Here is a 7,663-nt window from a genome sequence, read left to right as displayed (position 1 = left end):
TAGAAAAAGCTGAGAGTGGATGAAATTGTAAAAAAAGAGTTAATTTTAAAATGATCTCAAATAAAACAAATAGCAATCAAAAGAATACAAATCAAATCTAATAAAGAAAAAAAATTATAGGAGGATGAAATTGTAAAAAAATAATTCAATATCATAAATTATTTTAATTAAAATAAATAATAATTAAAAGAACATGAATCAAATATGAAGAAAAAACAAGTTGAAGAGTTGCTTTGAGAACATGGAAGGTTAGGTGTGGAAATCAAATAGGACAGAGAGAAAAAAAAACAATAATAAAAAAAGTTTTTTGGCATTAAATTGGAGGTATGTTGTCCACACATATTGTGCTATAATAGAGAGGTTGTTGAGACTATTTAAAAGCTGCTTCGAAAGCCACCATTTGGCCTTGTAATAGGCGTGTGCAAAAAACCTGGAAAACCGAGAAAAAATTAACTGAAAAAACAGAACCGAAAAAAGAATCGATTAAACCGATTAGAATAGTTAGAAAAAATCCCGGTTCGATTCGGTTCGGTTTTGTAATGCAGGAACCGATTAACCCGGACCGAACCGAACCGGTTCAAAAAAAGGCACTATAAATAGAAAAATTATCCCCTCCTCTCACTCTTTCTCTCCAACCCTAGCCGCAACCCCCTCTCACTCTTTCTCCCCATCTCCCTCCCAGCAGCCCCCCCCTCCCCTCCCCTCTCCAGTAACCCTAGCCGCAATCCCCTTTCCCTCTTTCTCTCCCTCTTCCTCCTAGCAGCCCCCTCTCCCTCTCCCTCTCCCTCTCCTCCCCTTGATATAGAACCGGTTTGAGTTTTGATATTTTTTATATAAAAAAACATGGGTTTTATTTTTTAGCTTCTGGGTTTTCTTTTAAATGCAGGGAAGATAAGATTTATTTGTATAAGAAGATTTGGGGTTTTGATTTTAAAAAATCAGGTTTGGATTTTTGGCATTTGGGTATTTGAAAAATATAGGAAAAACCATGTTTACTTTGCAAGAAATTTTGGGTTTTGATTTATAGCAGAGTTTTGGATTTGGGATGAAATCAATGGTGTTGATTTTTAGCTTTTAATTCGTTTACACAATGAAGGGAAAACAATAGTTGTGAAAAAGCATCTTACTGGCGAGTTCGAGAAGAAATATGATCATATAGGTTGTCTCGGTTTTTTAAAATAAAAAACCGAATCGGATCGGACCGAACCGAAAATGCTCACCCCTACCTTCTAATGACCTCTCACATGCGACCCAAATTGCATGGCTAGAGCCTTTGTGCTTGTGCACAAATGCAACGTTAGCTATTTTTTTAAAATAATATTTATATTTATTAAATTACTAATTTTTTCTTTATCAGCTCGATTATAAAGAAAAAACCAAGATTAAAATATGAAAACGACAATGAATGTCAGTTAAACATTTTTTACTTATAAGGTTTATTAGGTCATTTTATTGGATTTTAAAAATATATCAAAAAAATCGCTTTATTTATTTAATGTGATAATGACTAATGAAACCTTATGAAAATATTATATTACCCCTACTAGCTAGTTACTTTTAAGGTTTCGACATTTACTGCAGAATTGGGGTGTGATCAAGACTTGTCATCCAGGCTGTGCCTTGTAAGCCGCATCAATTATACTCAGATCTTTCGCGTGTTTCAAGTTTCCATTCTTGTATGATTGAAAGCTGAGTCCAACAGGTATTTTTGTCTTCGATGCTACAAATTTAAGACATCAATGTCGATTGAAAATGCTTCTTCTCCAAATTATTTGCACAGTACCTGATATCAGATTATGAAATTATGTAGCAACAAAAGAATAAGAATTGAAAACTTGCATGGACTCGACTGCAAACCCTTGATGCCTTGCTTCCAATTTCTCTTACGGACCTTGACTGGGGACAATATATCTCCTTTTACACGCACAACAATGCTTGAAATAAAATCAACATTTTACTCTAGCAGTAATAATGGTAAGTCATGACGAAAATAGAAGAGGTCAGGTACATGTAAAAATACCAGCAAGTTTGGACAATCATATACACTACCTTGCGCTTACAAACAAAGTCCACAAGGAAATTAGCTCGCAGAGCACAAAATGAAGTCCCAAGGATCACAGCTTCCACTAAAAAGAGTCGTAACTAAAATAGAATTCAGTTATATATATATATATATATATATATATATATATATATATATATTAAAACCCCTTAGCAAAGTAATGGTGAAAGTTATTATAAACAAGATAGAAGAAAAACACACAAACAATCGTTTTTGTGACAGGTTCTATTAATCAATGAACAACCAACTTACTATTTTCCGACCATCTCTTTCTAGCAGCCTCCAATGCATCCTCTTTCATCCTAGTATTGCATCAAGTTCTAGCTTTGGATCAACATATCCATCTTTTTCAGGTAATATTGATAGAGATGAATATATAGTTGCTCGTCAAGCTCATGACATTGGATGCTCCAGTACTTAGCTTGGGGAATGACAGTTCTGTCTTGTGTATCCATCTTGCAAATGAGATATGCATTCCCAATCTCTGTCTCAAAAACACATCCATTTGTGATTTGTTCCATTGAAGCTTCCATATGTTCTATTGTTTTTCGACGAAGTGTCTTGAACAAGTATCTATGAAACAACTGATGACTGAGAATCGTAATCATCAATGTCAGCTAAAGTTGAGGAGGAATTGTAATCGAATTGAGAAATCTCATTATCAGGGTTGTCAGTGATATTACTATTGTCAAAATATTTTGTATTATATTATTCCAATGAACAAGCACGTTTAGTATATAATATTATCATAACAAGAGCATATAAAACATAAAATTTTTTTTCCAGATAAGGAATGCATATAATTTTAAATCTATAAATACACAAAATAAAATTCAAGACATGCATTCTTTCAACATAAATATAATAAAAAGAATAATATCATGCATACTAAGCATATATTAAGACTTTCAATATATAAAAAATCAAAGTCCTAACCTGCATACTAATAATACAAATAAAAATGCTAAAATTAAAATAAAGAAATGTATTTAATTTATTGTTGAAGTAGTTTAAAGGAATCAAACTTTTATTGTTGTCAAGGATGAGTCATTTGTTTTTAAAAGCTTTATTGCTCCTTGTTTGTGCAACTAAAATGTTTGCAATATGTCTCCCAAGACCCCAAAAAGACCATCTTAATTTAAATGCATTTCTAAACAAGGTCTTTGAACAAAAATAAAAGAACTCAAATATTTCCCAACAAAGTATGAATCTAAGCTCTAGATTTGGAAGAAAAAACTAAAGCATAAAAGAGAATGAAAACATTAAAAATAAGGTGAGAAAGAGTGTGAGAAAAAATAAAAAAAATTTAAATTAGAAACTCTTTATTCACCCTCTTTTTATAGTGAATCTTAGAAGCTAAAAGACTGAAGAATTAATTCTTACAATTATCAACCTTTGATTGGTCACCATAAGTCACAGATTAAATCTAAAAAAACCAAGAGTTCTTTGAGATTAATTTCTCATTCACCCATAATTTATTTAAATCAAGTTAATTAAATAAATTTCCAATAATCTTCCACATTAATGAAGATTTCCTTACCAATTGAAAATGACTCGAAGATTAGTTGAGAGACATTGATTTGGCAGATTGCTAAATGAGGATAGTTAGCTTTTGGCTTTGAATCTTCTTTGTATTAATATTATCGGATTTAATTAACTAAATAGTGAGTACGATGTCTTGAACTATTCAGTCTTTTATGTAAATCATAACAATAGTATTGACATAATTTTTTTATCTAGAGATTTCCTTTGGTTCCTACTGTTATGTTTATTTTAACTCTAACAACTCTTGAATTTTTGAGTGCTTTAGAAAATTTAATTTTTATAAAAATTCTTAAAAAAGTGACCGCATTTCTCACTCATATAGGTTATTTTTCATTAAGAGTATTCTAATATACCACACTTGATGTACCAAGATATGAATCATTAAGAACTTAGCTCATCCTATGTCACGTTATAACTAACAATTATTTCACCATAGAATAAGTAGGAAATAATAATTTTCTAGTGCTACCAAGAATGTTATATGACTTAATATTTTTATTTGAACCTAGATCTTATGATCTCCAATCACCTAGATATAATTACTATCATTACACTCTTTTATTTTTTTAAAGCTTTAAGCCCATTTCCATCAATGAATTATACACAAACTTTCTTGATAAATATTTAGTTAGCAAATCCATAATATTTTTCTTTGATTTTATATAATCAATGGAAATTATTTCATTTAAAAGCAAGTGTTTAATGGTATTATATCTATAACATATATGTCTAACTGGTTTTTTCCAACATGGACTAACCTTTAAGAAATTTTGAATTCTTTCAGCTTATTTTTTAACTTTATCAAAAGCAATAAACTTTGATTTCATCATAAATTTAGCGGTACATGTTTGTTTAGAGAATTAGCGATACATGTTTGTTTGGAGAATTTTTATGATCCAGCTGCTCCACCAAATGTGAAGACATATCCACTTGTAGATTTCAAATCTTTAGTGTCGGATATCCAATTAGCATCATTATACCTTTCTAGTATCAATGCTAACTAGTATAGTACAACTCATAGTTCACGGTGTACCTCAAATATGAGTACTCCTTTTAGTTTCTTCCAATGATTCATGCTTAAGTTACTTGTAAATCTATTCACTTTTCTAATTGAATAAGCAATATCAAGCCTTGTACAGTTCATAATATACATTAGGCTTTTAATTATTTAAAAATTTTCCTATTTATTTATTACTTTACCTTTATCCTTGGACAAATGTACACTTATATCAATTGGTTTTTTTATAGTGCTATTATCACCTTTAGAAAAGTTATTGAGAATGTTCTCAACATAATAGGATTGAGACAATACCAATCAATCATATGTCTTAGAAATTTGTATTTCTAGTATGATATCTGCAATATTCAAGTTTTTTATGTAAACTTGTCAATTAACAATTTTTTAATAGATTTGATCATGTGATCATTGCTGTCCAAAATTAGCATATCATTCATATAAAAACATACAATGACATAATATTTATATGTGTTTTTCATATAAACACATTTATAAACTTTGTTGATGTTGAGCTCATTTGATTTTTCATGTCATTATTTAGGTTTTTATTTCAAACTATATAATAATTTGACAAGCTTATAAACTTTTTTTTTTTTTTTTATTGACAACAAATCCCTCGGGATATTCTATGCAAACCTCTATGTCAAGGTCATCATTTGTCCCGCACTGGAGGAGCAGAATTCTAAAATTCTTCCCAGAAGCAGGGCGTACCAGGTGCAAGTTGATCTTCTTCGAGCAAGTGGAGACGAAACAACTGCATGCCATTTCAAACATAAAGTTTGGGCTGCAGTTGCTGATGAGACTGCTTCAGCCATGAGGTATGGATTCAAAGGTAGAGTTAAAAATATTAATGTCTTGAACAAAGCAAAGTAGTGATGTCTAATTGAACCAGAGAAAAAGTCTAAACTTCTAGCATGGGTTCATACATTTCTACTTTCTTTTAAACTCTGATGTATTTTTTTTTATATAGATACTCGTGTTTTCTCTTATGATTTTTTCATTAGAGTTCATATAGGTTCCTCTTTCATTTTCCTAATGCTCATGGTTATAAAACTCCTTTTTTTTTTTTTTTTTTTCACAAAACGTATCTTGGAATCCACTAGCAGCACACCTACTTCAGCACACCAGAACAATCATTTTGATGGCTATGTGGATCAACCTTTCTACCCTAGAATGGTTAAGGTTGAGTTACCAGTTCGTGTAGATTTTGTTGGAGGATGGAGAGTGATACCCCTCCATTGAGCTTAGAGCGTGCTGGTAGGTGTTTTGAATATGACAATAAGTTTGGAAAGTTGTCCTCCAATTGGAACCATTATAGAAACAACAGAAAAGACTGGAGTTCTGATCAATGATGCTGCTGCAAACCAGTTATATGTTGATAATCTTACCTCTATCACCCCTCCATTTGACGACAATGATCCATTCCGGATCGTCAAATCTGCGTTTCTGGTGACAGGTATGGTTCATGAAAACATTCTTGTATCCATGGGGCTGCAAATTCAGACGTGGGCTCATGAACTCCATGGTAGCGGATTGGGAACTTCTTGCATCCTAGCAGCTGTTGTTGTGAAAGGACTTCTTCAGATTACAGATGGAGATGAAAGTAGTGAAAATGTTACTAGACTTGCATTGGTTTTGGAGCAACTCATGGGGACTGAGGTGGCTGGCAGGATCAAACTGGAGGCTTGTACCCTGGGATTAAATTTACTTCATCAATTCTTGTATCCAGCTTTCTCCATGCTCGTAGTATATTTCATAACACTTGGTATAACCACTCCAACTTTTTATTATGGCTTAAGAAGGTTGCACAGCATGATGCTGATGTAGTAAAGTTTGATGTTCCATGAAGTGGTTAAACATCTGGTGTGCTCCCAGATATTCATTAAAATTGGGTAGCTTGATTTTCAATAGTAACATTCTTATTCGAAGAATAATCGAATGTAAGATGTAGCTTTATGGAAATAAATGCTCTTCCTCAAAATACATATGGACATGCAAATGTAAATCTAAAACACATATACGCTAGGTGGTCATCAATATGTAAGATCCAAATCCTTTTTGCTGCTTATTTCATTTAATCGAGACTCGTTCTTTTTTCTTGGCTGGAAACAATTGAGAGCAGGATCTTTCTCTGGAATGCAAACATCTACCTACTGTAATCATTTCTCTCCTTTACATTTGGCTCTTCTCAACAGAAGGTGGTAACTAGATACCTTCAGCGGGATAACCTTCTTGTATCCAGCTTTAATGAACTGTGAGATAATGTTGGAGGCTGCATCAAGAACTTGACCCTTACTGCAGCAACGAATCTGTGGATGAACTTCATGCATTCTTTGACCCCTACTGCTGTGGCTACAAGCTTGTCGGTTGGTGGCGGGGGATTTGCTCTGTTATTTGCCAAAAAAGCCGAATCTGGAAATGAATTGAAGTATAAACTAGAGGATTCAAATTTTAATTTGGAAATGAATTGAAGTATAAACTAGAGGATTCAAATTTTAATATAAAAGTCTATAAATTGAACATCCATTTAGAAAATGAGATAAAACGCAGATAATTAGAAATATAGTATTTATTTCATTCTTACCACATGGCCTTACTATTCTTTGTATCATAGGGCTTGTAAGCTGTTTGATACCACAAAAAAGTATTGCTACATAGAACAAAATGTTGGGTATTCATTATAAAAACTCGATTAGATTGCTGTTTACGTTATTCTCAGCATCTTCCTTTAAGTTCTTTATTCACAAAAACACAAGCCCTCTCTGTTTTTTTTTTTTTGGGACTTAACAGGTACATGAATTAACTATCAAGTCTTTCTTTCCTATATTGAGATTGCTTCTTCTACAGAAAACTGTGTGCGCGGGCATTACTCCATATATTGAACGGGTAGAAGTTGTTTTTTTTTTAAAATATTTTATATTTAAAAATATTTTTAAATAATATATTTTTATATTTTAAAATTTATTTTTGATATAGCACTTCAAAATTATTTAAAAATACAAAAAAATATTAAAAAAAATAATTAAAAAAATCTTAAA

General features: G+C 31.7%; 1 pseudogene; it reads left to right on the top strand.

Annotated features, from left to right (window-relative positions):
- The first annotated feature begins 1,971 nt into the window (after positions 1 to 1,971).
- Positions 1,972 to 6,472, top strand: LOC118063514 (bifunctional fucokinase/GDP-fucose pyrophosphorylase-like; annotated as a pseudogene).
- The last annotated feature ends 1,191 nt before the right edge of the window (positions 6,473 to 7,663 follow it).

The sequence above is a fragment of the Populus alba genome, chromosome 2 (genome assembly GCF_005239225.2).
Source record: "Populus alba chromosome 2, ASM523922v2, whole genome shotgun sequence".
Lineage (NCBI taxonomy): Eukaryota > Viridiplantae > Streptophyta > Magnoliopsida > Malpighiales > Salicaceae > Populus > Populus alba.
Note: the sequence above shows the minus strand (reverse complement) of the source record. Positions and strands in the feature narration are given on the sequence as shown.